At 45.3% G+C, this 16,692-nt stretch overlaps 1 long non-coding RNA gene across 1 annotated transcript in view; it reads left to right on the plus strand.

Annotated features, from left to right (window-relative positions):
* Window positions 1–16,455, plus strand: part of LOC113481087 — a 25,126-nt gene extending 8,671 nt beyond the window's left edge. The window contains exons 2-3 of the long non-coding RNA XR_003398591.1: window positions 4,608–4,694; window positions 14,376–16,455. This is a non-coding gene — a long non-coding RNA (uncharacterized LOC113481087). The remainder of the gene's footprint in view (window positions 1–4,607; window positions 4,695–14,375) is intronic.
* Window positions 16,456–16,692: the final 237 nt, after the last annotated feature.

Raw genomic sequence — 16,692 nt, forward strand, 5'->3', positions numbered from 1 at the left:
GGGGGGGTTGTTTTGTTTTTTCTCTGTAGTCATACTGTGCCAAACATCATGGTTCAAGCCAGATCTAGGAAACTAAGTATGTTCAGCAGGGCTACGCAAGTACAGAACCAGGACATGGGGTACATTTCTGTTAACCCTAATGTCTCCAGTCAAAGGTTTTTATCTGAATGGGTGAGAGGGAGACTAGAGGTGATCTTTTCTTGGATTGCCAGATGGAAAGCAAAAGTTTGTACTGTTGGAAGAAATTGCTCAAGCTCCTTCCTTACTGCTATGCACACATCCATCTGAGAAAGGGCAGCATGTCTGACAGAAGTGGAGAGATTAGTCCTGGATGAGATTTAGCACAAAGCAGTTGGGTAGATTTATTAGGCATAGTCTCCGGTGTGAAACTGCCATGTGAGCTTTCAAAGTGTGTGGCTGGCGCGGGAGATTTTGGTGCTGTGTCCGTTACTTCTGCTTCGGGGTTGCCCATTAATTAAGACTGCACATAAGCTGATTGATATCAGGCTTGCCATTAAATGAATGGGGGGGAATTTCCACCCCAGCTGCCTCGGAGGTGGTGGCCCCTGAGACACTCTTCCCAGACTAAAGCTCATAAGACAAAGGCTTCATTCACAAATGCCCAAGCCGGCCTCCTTTCTCCCCACTGTGCTCCCCCCATCAGCACTGCCCTATTCCCTTCTCTCATTCCCCCCTGCCCTGTCCGCCGGTGAAGCTCCCAGCAGCTCTGTTGTCACATTCTCTGCCCCCACCCCCTTATACATCACATGAAACGTGGGTTGAGTGTTTGTGTTTGTTTTTCTGCTCTCCCCCCGCCCCCCCCCTTGCCTCTCAGATGACGGATGGGCTGCAAAACAGACACTGTGGAAGACAAATACACCGGGGAAATTTCAGTGTGGGTCGCAAAGTGGAGATGACTTGCTGAGATTCCCCAGCAGAACAGTGAGCCACTCTGCTACCACTCGCCACAGCGGCTCGGGACAGGCTTCGAGCTTTCCCGTGTGACTGCCCGCGACCTGCCGTTAGGCTCAGGTGCTGCCCTGGCACCCCTTACTGCTGCGGTCCCGCCTCTGGGAACAGGAGGTGCGAAGCACCGGAGCGCCCTGCTCACAGCGCTGCCACTGCCATTAAACGATACGGCCAACAATAAAAAGCTCGGTATTAAAGGAGTGGGAAAGGCGGCTGGAACGGTAGCATTGTTATAAAACAGAGGATCCCACATATATCCAGATGGTAATTAAAATGCAGGAGGTTTCTGGAAGCAGCTCTGTTTTCTAAACATGAATTCACTTCATGTTGAATGTACTTTCTACAGCAGTAGCGACTATAACCGGTGAACGGAAAAGCAATTAGCAGCCTTTCTGTGCACACTTAATAGATATGCAATGATATGGAATACGATAGGCAGTTTTTTGCAGCAGAAGCGTGCTACATAGAGATACTGGTCTGAGACGGTATACACGCATGCCATCAGTATTTTCTGTGTACCGAATGGCTGTCGCTTACCCAGAATGTAGCCCTGTATGTTCACCCACAGTGGATGAAAGCATCGCTTGGGTCTTGAGCTTTTCCAAGTTCTGGGGTTTGCTGAGCAGGGGTGAACTGCTCACCAGGACGGCAGACCCTGAGCTGTGCCACTGAGATAGTTTGTGGCCTTAGGAGGTCGGTTATCTCCTGCCACTTTGGTCCCTTTCGCTGCAAAGTGGAAATGAGGGTGCTTGCCCTGTCTGCAGTGCTGTGGTGGAATTCTGCTAACGTGCTCATAAATTTTCTGCTGAAAGACCCAACAGAACTTTAAAGGCAGAGCTGTCTGGCTTCCATGCCCAGTGTCCCCATGTCCCCAGACACCCTGGAGACTGAGCAGACAAGACAGGTTGTGGAAACTGGGAGGGCAGGATGGCTGGATGCCTCAGTACCTCACCTGGTGTTGTTTGTAGAGGTCTGAACAGACTTTCTCGGAAAGACCAGCGTGCTAAGAGAAACTGCTTTGAAGAGTTTCATCACGGCACAGGAACTTGGCTCGTTTTACCATAGTTTGCAGGATTTGAGGGAACTAAAAGATGGATAACAAAAGGTCTGTTTTGAAGAACTTGTGACTTTTACCGTCAAAGTCCCTGGTGGATTATTAGGCACATAACCATCATACCAGCCCCTCAGGTGACCTTCTCTTGGTAGCTGCCTCGGGAGAGACTAAGGACTGAAGGGTCACAGAATCACAGAATCATCCAGGTTGGAAAAGACCTTGAAGCTCCTCCAGTCCAACCATGAACCCCACCCTGACAGTTCCCAACTCCACCAGATCCCTCAGAACTATGTCAACCCGACTCTTCAACCCCTCCAGGGATGGGGACTCCACCATCTCCCTGGGCAGCCCATTCCAACGTCTAACATCCCGTTCTGTAAAGAAATGCTTCCTAATATCTAGTCTAAACCTTCCCTCTTGGCAGCTTGAGGCCATTCCCTCTTGTCCTATCGCTTATTACCTGGTTAAAGAGACTCATCCCCCCTCCCTGCAACCTCCTCAGGACTTTCTGCAGGGTGGGAGATGGTGCCTGTTCTGAAGCTTAGTAGGGTATCAGCCTCCAGGGCTGCATCAGCAGCATGTTTCAGTGACTCAGAAGTGAGACATCAGAAGAAGCAAATGAATTTGTCATTGCAAATTAGAAATTGATTTCAAGGGTATGAACTGCAGCTAGACTTGTAGCATGAAAGGTATGGGCCAGCTGTCTCTTCAGTCTTTAATTGGGACTCTGTCCTTACTGGCACCTTTCTTGCTTCTGTTATTTTCCATTTTCTTTCCCCTGCATATCTTAATTAGGCATGTAGATGCATGTATATGTGCATGTGTGTTTGCAGCTCAACAGGAGCCAGGCTGGTACATGGCTTCATGCAGGCTGCTGAAGCCAGGACACACACTCTGGGATGTTCCTACCGATGCACTGAGTGTCTGCCTGTGCCTACTTTTCTCCTTTTTTTACTGCTGAAATTTTCCTGGCAGTAATACAGTACTCTTTACTATCAGTCCATCACGCACTCGTGCTGCTAGTCCTGCAGATTTCTCTGTCTGATCTCCTCCTTAGTGTGAAGGTTCAGTTGTTCTTTATTTCAGCGTACAACACGTTACTGACTATAGCGATTCGGTAGTCCCTGTTCAATGCCTCAGTCTTAAGGATGTTTTCAAGAAAGAGGGGAGAGAAAGAGGAAACCAAACTCTCATTTTACCTGTCTCTTGGAGAAATCACTGGACAGCCAAGGCTATGTCTCTGAAAGCAAAGGGGCTGCTCAGGTTATGAAATTCTCAAACATTAGCTCAGCATGGCTGAACCAGGGCATAGGGAGATGTGTCAACCCATTAATCACTGTGGGACAGTTGCCAGCTCCCTGACTTTAATTGGGGACTTCTAATATTTATGCTGTTTGGAAGGTTTTTTGGTACTGCTGATAAAGGATTTCATTCCTCTCTAGTGAGGCCACGCAGAGACAGCAAAGGTGGGAGCTTAATTCAAGGTTGCTGGATGACTTGCAGCTACTGGGGGAAATTATGTTACTCAGCATTGTTTTTCCTACTGAAATTGCTGTCTTGGCAGCATCTTGAGGAGTTTTGCATATTTGTCTCTTTAAATTTCCTGTTCCTCAGACCTCTCTATCTTCACAGTGTGCAGTCATTGCATTTTTATTAAAGATCTCCATGGAAGTAAACAGCCTCGGAGGGCGCATCCTTCCAACATCCATGTCACGGGGAAGCAGGAGTGAAAGTGTTTCTTAATAAGGGGAGGAGAGGGACCTTGGGAAGTATGCTATTGACAGTGTAATAGGTTGAAAAATCATTCCTCTGAACTCAGATGACATCTCAAATGATAAACTTTAAAAGATTATTATGCTTAAAAGAGCTCCTTTCACTCAACATGATGTGTCTGTCTAGGGACACGATTCGGTGCTCACTTGCAAACAAGCCACACACAGATCTGCGAATTTTCACACCCCCATCTGCCTCTTTTACCCCTTCCCAGCTGTCACTCACTGCCTTCTTCCCAGCAGGAAAAAGCAGGGATGTTTGTAGGAGGAGAAGAAGCAAAACAGGCTCATCCCCCAGTACTTGCAGGGTGACGGTGGCCTACTTAATCTCTGCCTTCTTGTGGGGTGGCAGGTGAAGTGGATTTTCCAGCAGGAGATTTCTTCCAGCTTCACCCAGCTGCGGAACTGCAAATACAAAGACAGAAATTTTCTGGACACTGCCTTCTCCTTTTGCATTTAAAGTGTCACAAACTATATTGCCAAGCATATGCAAGACAGCGGACCTGAATCTGGGTGTTTATGCCAATATATCTGCTTTGATTTATCTGACATTGATCATCCCTTTATAATAGAGTTAATGTGAGGGTAATCTAGACCCATCAGCGCGGCTTGATGCTGCACTGCTTTTGCATCTGGTTACTTTATCAATTCAATGTGCAGCCTTTTGTCTACACTGAATATCCTTTGTAGGTCAGCTGCCAGGCAGGGAGCCTACATGTGTGCAGTGCTTAATTGGTCTCTCAGCTCCTTTCCATTCTATACTTTGTTTTGCTTACAGAGATCATCCTTTCCCTCCCGTTTCTCTTTCCCAGGAGAAAGGCAAGATGATGATGACAACGCATCCTCCCCTAATGGACCCTGCTGAGACAGGGATTTTGGCTGCAAGGGAGACTTTACAGGTATTTTGCACCTCACCAACCTTACTCCATGAGAAATAGGAAAAGAAAGATGACATGCTTCCAGTAATTTGACCTGCTTCCTGGGACCTTTGTTCTTCCTGCTCTGGCAGAATCTGCAAATCAGCCTGGTCTTGGTTTTTTACCCTGCGCCATCTCCCACAGTGCATAAGGCAGTATGATCCATCTACCTTGACTTCTCAAAGCTTCAGAGCAAAGAAAGTAAACGTGAAGGTGCTTAGCTGGCGGGTTTGTAAGGTGCTACATTAGCTAGGTTTCCAAAACCTCCTGAGCTGGAAGGGGTTTTTGGAAGGGGCTTGATTCTTCCTAAAAGTCTCATACTTCCTAATACATGCTAGTTACCAAACAATGCTACAGACCTGATGTGACTTCAGATGATGACTGAGCAGGGTCTTATTGTTAGAGTCTAGGCATAATCTCCTTACTGTATTTAAGCACCTTACCCCCTCTTACTGTCTGTAGTGCTCTTCTTGCTATAATAATGCTAATAGATTTTTTAAAATGATAATAAAGTTGATTCATATCCTGGGAAAAGTGCAGCTCAGACCTAGTTGATTAGTCAGATATTTTAAAATCTGTTTGGACTTTAAGTAATAAAAAGAAACAATAAGATCTCACTTTAGGTTTAATACCAGCGGAGGCTGTGGATGCAGTTCAAACTCTGCAAGGCTTCTGGTGGGAATGTTTCACAAAAGACACTTTGTCTCCTTTGGAACAAATGCCACCGAATAGTGGAATTTATTTCTTAATTATTTTTCCAGGGCCCCTCTGTTTCCAGCATGCTCACAAACACTTCACATAGAGATTTGCTTCTTTGGAATGGCATGAGGGAGGACCAGCAGTGGGGATTTGCTTTCTATGCATGGCATGGTTTGCCTCGTCTGCATGAGCTTTCTTGTTCCTAGGATACACTTGCTTGACTTAATTTATGGGCTTGCTTTATTATTTTTTCCCTTTGGCTGAGATCTGTTTTGACTTTCCCACTAAGCTCCTTTCTGAGCAGGGGCAAAACCAACAACACTGAATTTATTTAAGTGGAATTAAAGGGCAGTCCTTGTACTGAGACTGGGGCTGGGCTGTTAAAGCATGCTCAGCCTCCTGGGGTGCTGAGGAGCCTCATGTTTCATTCAAAAGCCAACGGCACAGAATAGCAGAGCCACTTCTAAGAACTGCAGTGGGGCTCTAACACCAGCAGCAGAGTGAAAGATGGGGGCTTTAGTTGGTGTTGAGATATAAATTAAAAAGAGTTGACCAACCACATTATATTAAGGGCTCATCTAGTTTTGTTGCCCAAGAAGCAACGTCTGGAACATGATGTGGTCCCCTTGCACCTATGGTGCAATAGTGACTATTAAAAATGGGTAGGATAGTTAATGCATATATAAACATTAAGAGCCATTTTAATTAATAAAAATGACATTCACCTTCTTCAGTAGCATTTATGAATTGCAAAGAGGGATCTTTCTGTATTGAATCGTCAACTGATGGTCCTTGAAGATTTAGCCCTTCTTTGTGTCTTCTCAGATCTTTTTCTTGTTCATATGCATTCTGTGTTTTGATTTTTCTTGTCCCCTTTTAAAATAAGAAGCAAACTGAAGCTTTCATCAGAACTATACAGAAATGCAGAGACTGGACAAAAGAACAAGGTATAAAAAAGCATGGCTTTCTTGAGCATACCAAGGGCATTACCAGGCATGTAAGAGGCACATCTACCCCTGAAATAGAGGGTGTTTCTGACAGCTCTCAGAGCAGCCCTGGCTGCTGGTTCCTCAGTGTGACACTGATGCTACCCCTCATGCAGTAAATTAAAAGCTGGAGGACAGTCTTTGGGTGTAGTGCTCACTGTACCAGTGGGTAGAGGGAACTCTCCATGTATGCGGGACAAGGTCTACTTCTTTTCTCATTGTTTTGTCCCCTAGAGGAGAAGAGCCAGGGGTAGAACTCAAGAATTTACCTTTTTTCCCTCTCAACTGGTAGGCTAGAATTACTCTGGGAAACACTTTGAGGAAACATGATTACATCTTTCAAAATCCAGTCTCTTTGCCTGATGCTAAATGAACAAGGCAACAGGTAAGGTGAGTTAATGAATCTTCCAACCCTACCCTTGAAGGACACAGATGGCTGAGGAGATCCAGTAACTCCAGAAAGGCAAAGGTCTAAGATCCCTTCTCATGTCTGCAGGAGATGGCTGGTACATCAAAACTGAACCTGCTTGACTGGGAGTGGCACAAGAGAAAATCGTAACCCCCATCCTGTACTACTCCTGCTCTGCAGTAGTGGTTCATCATCAGGGGTGGTTACTCCTGTGTTTCCAGCTGGCACTAGATGAGATTGAAAAACTAGCAGGGCCTTTATATAAATCATCTCCAGAGTATTCTTCTGGTGGTAGAAGTCCCAGAAAACTACTTTTCATAGCGTCTTTAGTACAACCACATATGCTGTGGGTTAAAAGTTTTTGACCCTGTCAGATGTTTGCTATGTGCAGCTGGGCTTGTGTTTGTCTCTTCTTATTAAAAAGGTTAGAGAGGGAATAGAGGTATAATGTAATACATTATTTGTCTTGTAAGTAAAAAATCCAGTGTTGTCTCTAGAGTCTTCCCTGCATTTTCTACTTTATCTCTATTTGCTGAAGTCATTGTTGGTCCTGGAATTTTTACAAGTAGTGAAATTGAAAGCACACAAATAAGAAAGAAACTAGACAGAAAAAGAATGACTCTTGTTGTACTAGGTGGAGGTGAATTTAAAAAGATGATGGCTGGATACATTGCTGCTCCCTAAGAAAGCAAGCCCAGTATTGCATTTGACTTTAGGATGTAGTGCTGGGAATTTTCCTGTCTCCTCACATGTACTCCAACTTGAATACTGGTGATAATTATTTGTGACCATCAGCTGACAGGAATTACCTTAGAGAACCTAAAGCCAGCTTTCCTGCAAGGCAGTGCCCATATCATAACCCTATCAGGTGTCACAGCTGGCGAGTGTCTGCACAAGAAGGCAGGGGAGTGACTTTGACACAGACGGCTGGCCTGGGTAGCAAAAATGAAAATGTGGCATGAGAGGCATCAACATGGGCTACTAACCAAGGTAAAGACATCTGTGTCCACACACCAGTGTTTTGCTGGGCACTTCATCAGTGTGTGCTGTCTGTTTTTTAAAGTGTCTCTTCTGGTTGGAGCAGAGCTAACACAGCTGGCAACCCCACATCACAACCAACCCTCTACTCTCCTAAGGAGAGCTTTCTAGTTACCCTGACCAGCTGGCAGGTCAGTGGGGTGCTCAGAAATGGGTTGGCCCACACCGATGACACTCTTTTATCATTCCTGAGTTAGTTACCATTCCTGCGTACTGGTGCAGAGGAGTTTGTATGTTGGGCCTCCACAAGTTAGACCATTGACAGACTTTGGGGATGGGATTTTCATGGCAAAGCGTCTGCTCTTTGAATCAGAAAAATTAATGGCAATCAGAGGACTGCAGCAGTTCACTGCTAGGAGCCATCTGCCAGATGAAGCTTACTTCAGGCTGGGGTTGTTATTTGAGCATCTTTTGTGGGTTTGATTAGAAACGATCTTGATTTCTTCATTCAGGAATTTTAGCTGGGGACACCTTTTAACCCTTTTAGTCCACAAACTTACCCATTTTTACAAAAGATTTCTTTCCCTTCACAGAAAAATTTCTACTCAGTCTCCTTCTTCTAATGAACACCAGAAAAGTGTCTTGAGCAACACACACCTGTGACAGGAGAAGCAAATGATGTTTCCTCCTGTTACTTCACTTTGACATGTCTTTGGTTCGCCTACATAATGGCACTTTTTCCACATGCTTCTCCTTCAAGAATTCACTGCTTGTCACACCTAATGATTTATTCACTCGTCAACCTTTTTTTAGGTTGACAAATATCCTGCAAAGATAAGGCACTGGCCTTTGAAAATATGGTGCCAGTAATTAAAATGAAGAATGCATTACAGTAAAAAGTAGAAATACGGGTCTAAAAGCCACACTGGTATTTTTAGTGATGGGAGTAATTGAGGGTTTCAGTTTAATAATTCAGTGCAGCTGAGATTAATAAATGATATGAGGTAGAAATGGTCTTTCAAGAAGAAGGATTTCAGGGGTATAGTTAACAATTTAATTTAGTATATCCTTAAAGATGCTGCTTGAATTACTGTATAATATAACTCAGCAGAGTCCTACAATTTCTGAGCCTGTCTTGTGAAAGGAGGAACACGCATCCTGCGTGAGGACTGTGCAGAGTGAGGGGACCCATCTGAGAAGAAGGCAAAAAGCCTGGAAATCCCAGCCCTGATGCTTGTTCCTGCCACAGTCTTTGGCGAGTCACTTGGCATCGCTGTCGGTATCAGCCCAGGCAGCAGCAGCAGGGAGTCTGTAGAGAGGACCAGCGACCTGCCAGACCACGAGCTTCCATGGTGAAGTGCCTGTTCATGACACAAGCCCTTCAGGGTGGGCCAGAAGGAAATCCTCTCCTCGTTTCTCAAGAGTAAGTTGGTACAGAGAGTGGGGCAGGAAATCATCGCTGTATGGGTGAAATATGGCAGGCCAGGGACCTGAGGGTTGGTGGAGAGACATCTCCCCAGGGGCAAAGCTCTGGGTAGGTACATTGGTCATGATCACTTTTTATCTTCCTTGCTCCATCTCCCGAAAGACCCAGAAGGCTCCAGGCCAGCTTCTTCCCCTTATTGAACAGGTTTTAGGGCATCAGAACAGCTTTGAAATGAAAGGACTGCATGTATGATTAGAGTCCAGTCCTGCAAATCTTACTTGCAAACACTATAAACAGGCAGCTTCTTACATGTAGTCCCATGGGGTTCATGATCTCAATGTCTTTGCAAGTGCTGTGCCAGAAAGTATTTTTGGGTTGGATCCCATAGTTCTCATCATGTCCTGCTTGCACAGGAACTCTCACTGTGGAAGCTGTAAGCTTCACCTGTTTATATTCCTTGGCTCAGTAAAATTATTTGAAAGGATTAGTTCTGTGTAGCCAGGAGACGCACTTACCAGGGCAGTTTGTTGGGTCTCCTTTTAAGCATCATGGATACATTTGATGAAATTTTTTTTCTCTTCATTATGAAAAGACTAAATCTGATGAATGGTCGTGTTCTCCATGTAAGGTGTGAGGTCAAGCAGCGCTGAGCTGTGGATAGGAGGAGGTTTAAAATCTTACATTTGGCTACAGAACAGCTTTGCTTGGGTGTTGTCCTCTGAAAATGGGAAAGCTGCTACTACCCTGCTCCCCTGCAAGGATGTGCTCATTCAGGGTTATAAAGCAAACCTGAAATCCAAAGCACTTGCTAAGGGACAAGGATTGGGGAAATTTCCATCAGCTATTTTTTTTCATGGCCTCCAGGAACATGGTCTGTCATGCTACCAGATGTAAGGCCTGTGGCATTCCCTTAGAGCCCTTCTGTACAGAGATTTGTCTATGTGAAACAGGGCCATGGTTTCTCGCTCCCCTTGGCTGTGTAGGTGCCCGTACACTCTGAGCTGCCTCCCTGGCCAAAAGTGTCAGCAAGTCTCCTCAGGCACAAACCTGGGCTCAATTTTTTGATACTTCTGACTCGAAAAGCCCCAGAAGAGCTGCATGTGGTGTGCAGCGGCAGCACGGAGCGGCCCAGGCAGCCTCTCCATGCCTGAGCTGGCTGCAGTCTGCTCACAGCTGCGGGTGGGCTGGTCCTGGGATGCTCTCAGCTTCCACCTTCATGTCTCCCCACAAGAGCTGCCTCCCCCGCTAACAGTGAGGCTGTCATCCTGTGTGAAGAGACTCTGAAGACAATAACCATGCCACAATCAGAAGCTGGCCCTGGCCCAGACATTCTATTCTGCTGCCAGAAGGTAAAACATCCATCAGCTAGGTTCAGTTCAGATCCTGATTCAGCAAGATCCCTAAAGCCTGTGAACAGTCCTCTGGGCTTCTTCCTGCTCTAGTGCTGGCATCAATAGGGTTAAACTCAGATGCTTTTCTTACACTCAGACACTGGAAAAACCTTATTTCCTGTCTGTATGTTAGGTGGGTGAGTTATACTGCAGACATATATTACAGCTGGAATGCATGTGTTGTGTGAAATGTACTTCCATGACTTTGCAGTGGTGATTATACATATGGAAATTTTTCAGGCTTTCTCCCATTTGCTTTACAAGGTTCACTGTATACCTTGCTTACACCCCTAACTTTCCACTGACATCGATGGATGAGTGGAGACAAGTTCTGGCCACCCTTTGAAGTTACGGAGTGATCCTGCACAAGCGGTCAATTATTTTGCACTCAAAGTACAGTTTAACAACTTTCTATATGTCTGTTTCTCATTTCAGTTTCTAGCATAACCTGAAATTATATGGGTAATATTGTAACATTTGGTGTGTTTGGTTGTGTTTTAATGATTTTCCTGATTGTGATTTTTTTTTTTCTCATTAGCTTTAGCTTTGTGATAGCGTGATAAATTTCAAAGAAAATAATTGGTTTGTACCAGGATCAAATATCTCCACTTCCTCTACATCAAAATTTGTCCAACACTAAAGATGACAGTATAGAAGGTGTCTGTAAAAATCAGTAATCAGTAAAGAGACACCACAGTATTAGCAGGAGTTTCCAATCTTTTTTACAGTCTAATACTGTCTAGGACACCTGATAAACTGGAAGCAGCAAGTACATTAAATACGGCGCAATGGCTTATGCAGAACCGGCCAGGATTTCTGCTTTACTCATTTTATCAGTTTAAATCCCATGATACTTCCCCTGATGGCTACAGCAGGTACCCGTAGGCTACACAGTGCCATCTCAGCCCCTGAGCGTGAAAATCACGTTGTTTCCATTTAGTTCCTAGGCCGTGCTGCTTAGGCACTGGTGCATTACTCACATTTGGGCTGAATTATATTTTGATTTGACCCGACCTGCATTGCATTACTTGCCAAAATGCTGAAAAAGCCCTTATCAGGGAGGCAGGTAGCAGCCTCAAGGGCCTTCTCAGCATCAGCGACCAGGTTTTATCGTCCAGATGATTGCTGTATCCTAGGAGCGTGGAATGATCCTCGCTAAGGCCAGCTCTGCTGTGTGGGAGCGGAGGGAGCACTGGCCAGAGCTGCCCGCTGCCGCGGGGCGTGCACAGCCTGACCCCAGAGCCATGGAGAGCTCTCGGCAGAGCAGCCTCCAGCTGCCCTCCAGACGGCTTTGCTGCTGCCTTAGACTTACAGTAGAGACAATACCAGAGGGATGAGTCGGAAAGAAAAAGTGATGCCACTTTTAAAATGAAACTATCCACACCCTCCAATTCACCCTTGGCAATAGCCAGCTTGGCCACTGTTCCTGTGCCCACAGGTGATACCACACAGCTTTTAGGCATACAGATCTTAACCATCCCATTATACCATTGTGGTCTTCCACATAGCTACGTATATTTTTGTCTCTCTCCCAAAAAGAGCATTTCTCCTAAATATTGCCACTAAAAAAACACCTTAAGCTTGCAGACATGCACGGAACAGAAACGGTGCAATGGAGATTTTCACCACCTCTGTGCATGTATGAGCCTCTCCACTCATTCAGCTTCTGAAACTGTTGAGTTGAACTCCAATTAATTTCTGTAAAGACCACAAATCAAGTCCTGTCATAACCAGAGAGCATGGGTATCATTATTGCTTACCTCTGAATGAACCTGAAAAGCAAGGTGATCAATCCAGACATAATTGCCAGTGTCGCTGACTAATCTTTCCTGAGCAACTGAGGGCCTCTTCCACTGGCAGCCTGTCAGTCTCAGAAACAGCAATGCAATGTGGCAGCCCTCAGGTGGGATGAAAACACCCTTTCAAGCAAATGTCAGTCATTAGCAGTAGGCTGTTCTTTCAGTGTTTTGCAGCACAGCTCTAATTCCACCATGAGCAGGTGGAGATGCCCTGTGCAGTCTGTACCTTCCCAGGTATGGCCAGGATCACCTAGTCTTGGCTAAACCCTACTTCAGCCATATGCTTAAGCAGGTACTTAGAGTAAAGCATGAGCTTAAGTCCCACTGAATTCACCGTTAGTCAGATACTTAAGGGCTTGATTTAAAAATTAACGCAGTAAAACACATCCTTGGTCAGTTCTTAATCACACGACTTCCATGGGAAAGCAATCACATGGAAGCAGCCTCCGGGCTGCTAGAAAATCAACACGTAACTGACACAGTATATTATTTGTAAAAGGTTTTAAAATATTTTTGCCACTTTTTAGAATGAGGGTTAGCCTTAGTAACCGTGAAGTTAATTCCAGCTAGTTGGAGTTTATTCCAGCATTGATCTCTGTGAGACCCTGTGTCTCCATCTATGCAATGGAACCAAGAGCAGAAGGGGCTTTTTAGGAAAGTGTTTTCACAGTAACCCATGTTATTCTCTAAACTTCAACCCAAAAGTTTTGCTTTTAACCCTTTTCCATCCTTCCATCTGTTGAACACAAACCATTCATACAGCCCGAAGGTCACCTTTTCATTAACAGTGTTTAAAAAAACTCCTCAGGTTATGTCATGTGGCTTCTGTTTAAATGTAGTTCCCAGATAATTAGTCTGGTAAAGTATCTATATTTGCAAGCAAAGAATAACTATGCTATTATCCCAGCGGAGATCAGCAAAGGAATTTGGGGAATGCAGATGCTGATAATTGTAGTTCCTGTAGTTAGCTGGAGCAGACAGACGGCTGCCCTTGTGCAGACCTCTCTTGGTGCCAAGAGTGTTACACACGGGACAAAAGGCAGTAGATCCGATTGCAGGATGAAAGGCCAGATTCTGATGTCCCACCTCATTTTATTCCATCCTTTCTCAGTTAAAGTTATCACGAGGTATTTCCCAAACAAAGATCAGGAAGATTCCCAGGAATCTTAAATAGATGGAGACTAGGAATATTTAATTTATTTTCTGAGAGGGGGCTGTAATTCTTCTTGCCTTTTTTCTTTCTTTACTTTTTTTTAACCTGTGCCTGAGTTGCTAAATAATATCAGTAAGATAATTCTGCCTGTATTCCAGTGTGTGCATGCTGTTGTGGCTGTACATCTGTACAGGGAGGCAATATAACACGTCAGTGGTCAGCCTTAACAGAGATAGAAATAGGGAGAAATATCACTTCAATAGACCCAGGAACAAGCTTTCAATGTGGCTTCAATGCTGCTGTGCCCATCACAGCCAGTTTCACTTGGTTTCTGCTCTTGCAGTTTGAGTGTAGACATGGGCCTCTGCAAGAACAAGAGGTTCATCTCAACCTGATGCTCCTTAATCATCCGTTTTATTGGAATGCAAAAAAAAAGAATGTGTTGTACATTGACTTGGCGTTGGCCTGGCAAGTTGGATGGAGCTTTGAGCAGCCTGAGTGGAAGGTGTCCCTGCCCCTGGCAAGGGACTGGAACTAGATCATCTTTAAGGTCCCTTCCAACCCAACATTTTATGATTTTATGACTCTATGACTTAATACCATTTTTCCTAGCGCAGAGGAAGAGGGGATCTTGTTTGCACCCCAGTGCAACTGGAGCAACCCCACTGGTGTTGATAGCAAGTGAGGAGTTTGCAGCAAGCTCATAGCCCTTGGGTGAAGCTCTGGATCCTGAACTTGTAGTGCTGCAGCACTCACTCGAGCCTGTACTTGTGCTCTCAGGTGCTTGTCTGACTCCCCTTCTCTCCCTCCTCTCCTCACCAGGCTTTGGGTATAACCACAACAGGAACTGACACTCGCCCGATGGCTACATCAAATCTTTTTAAGGCAATGGAAGCTGAACGCTGCCCGAGAGGGCTCCCCTGGCTGACAGACTTCACCCCCTTCTTTCACTAAGCCTTAAATAATGAAATCTTCTGGCAAAACAAAGCAGTTTAGAGATGTACGGCATTCTTTATTTCCTCTTTACCGAGAAGGCATTTCATCAGGCAACTTTCTGGGGAAACTGATTTAATTATACAAATGTAAGATGCTACTTACCACTTGATACCTCTCTAGCCTTTATACATAAAGTCAGACTCGAAGTAGGGAAATAACTGGAGCAGACGCGTGCATGTGTAGTGCCCTGTTTTCCACGGCTAGTCAGTGATGACAGCAATGTGGTGGTGTTTCGCACAGCAGCTCCTGCAGAGTAAGCTGGCAGGAGGGTGACACAGATGAAGGCTACTGTTGTGTCTTCCTCTGTGTGGTTGTGATTTCTGGTGATGTTCTGTACATTTGCAAGGAACATAAAGATACTTGGATTTCTAAGGCTGTAAAATACTTTTCACTGGGAGGGGTGAGCACGGGCTGATGAAGAAATGCAGTCCTGTGAAAAGATGCCAAAAGTGGCTATGACAACTCTTTACCAAAAGAGCCCTGTTTGGACCCTGGCGTGCCAGGAGGAACCAGCTCAGCAGGCCCAGCCTGACACAGGGAGTGATATGGGGAAATCCTACAGACCCTTCCCCTGATGTCAACCCCTGCCTGAGCAGGACTCAGGGACAGTTTTACTTCCCAGCTCATCTCAGCCCAACAGCCTATGTCTTGAGTAGTCCCAAAGAGTCAGCTGGGGCAGCATCCTGCTGGCAGGACCTGCAGCTCTGGCTGCTTTGAAGGAAAATGCAGCTTCCTCAAGGGGACACTATTCCTGCCTCCAGTTTGTGGTCGGCTTGAAGACTTGAAGCCTGAGAGCTGATGAACCTTGTCATTTCATCTCAACTGACAGTGCTGCAGATGCTCAAATGAGGTCGATGCTGGATCTTTGTTTAAAACTTGCCTGCGTGCTTTACCTCCCTGATGGCTGATGGCTCTCACAGGTCACAGAAATCATCTGCCACAGTGATACTCAACCTGTGCCTCCCATGCCTCAGTGCATCTCCTGCAGCCTGGCAGTAGCTCCCCTCACATCTGCTGTTTGTGAAGCAGGCAGGGAGCTGATCACAGGAGGCTGCGGGGGAGAACAACGCCAGGCAGGAGAAGTCACGCTTGCCTCTGCTTCTGTTACAGCCAAGAAGGAAGAGAAACATGCTCCTTCCCCTCAGGCAGTGGAATAAAAAGAAACCACAGAGGACCACAAAACCATCACAGGACAACATCTGCAAACGCTGTGCACTGCCTCGAACAGGCTGGGACACAAGCACGTGAAGATAACCCTGTGTGGCAACTTCGCATCAGTTGTTCTGCAGTTTGCTTTCACATGAGGGGAATTAAATGGATGCTGACACAGGATCAGAGCCAACAGAATTATGTTTTCAAAGGGAAAAATCCCCACATAATATGTCACAGACATGTCTCTTCTCACACAGCTCCCACCCCAGACAGTGCTCTCCCTCCAAGCGGGGAGCAAGCAGGAGTACCTGGAAGCTACCTTTGTGCACCTGAGGCACCTAGTTTTATTAAGCCAAGCTTTCTTAAAGAGGAAGTGAGAGCCCAGCTAGGAAAAGCTTTTCTTAGGCTATGATTTTTCAGATCCTTTGTTTCTCTTTAAAGTCTTACTAAGAAAAAAAAATGAAATCCAGAGGTTTTATTTCTATTTAGAGCATTTTGAGTTTAAAATAAGCCTTCAACCTGATCCTAGCAAGAAGCAGGCCACACCAGTAGCTGATGGAGAAAACCAGAGGAACATGCTTTCCCAGCCTATACCCATTACAGGTATGTGGTTGTTTCTCTTTCTGTAAATCAAGCCCTGGACAGGGTTTTCTAAGGGCTGGTTGATCATGTATTTCTAGAGCTTGCAAAACGGACAAAGATAAAAGTGGGGATTATCCATTGCTTTGAAGGATAAATATAGAAGTAGTATAAACAAATACACTTTCTCAGGGAAATTTTTGTTTCCTGTAGCTTTAACTGCCTATCAGGGATCCAAATAAAGAGTAATAGAGAAAGCTGACCACTTCTCTCCTAGCAGCCTTATTTCTACAAGTCAACAGCAAGAAAACCAGTATAAACACCTGCCTTTAACAGCTAGCTCACAAGTACCTTAATTAGTCCACCAAGCTTGTGCTCTCTGCCTGAATTTGTAGCGGAGGGAAGGGGATGC

Source organism: Athene cunicularia (genome assembly GCF_003259725.1).
Source record: "Athene cunicularia isolate RWA chromosome 5 unlocalized genomic scaffold, athCun1 chr5_part2, whole genome shotgun sequence".
Lineage (NCBI taxonomy): Eukaryota > Metazoa > Chordata > Aves > Strigiformes > Strigidae > Athene > Athene cunicularia.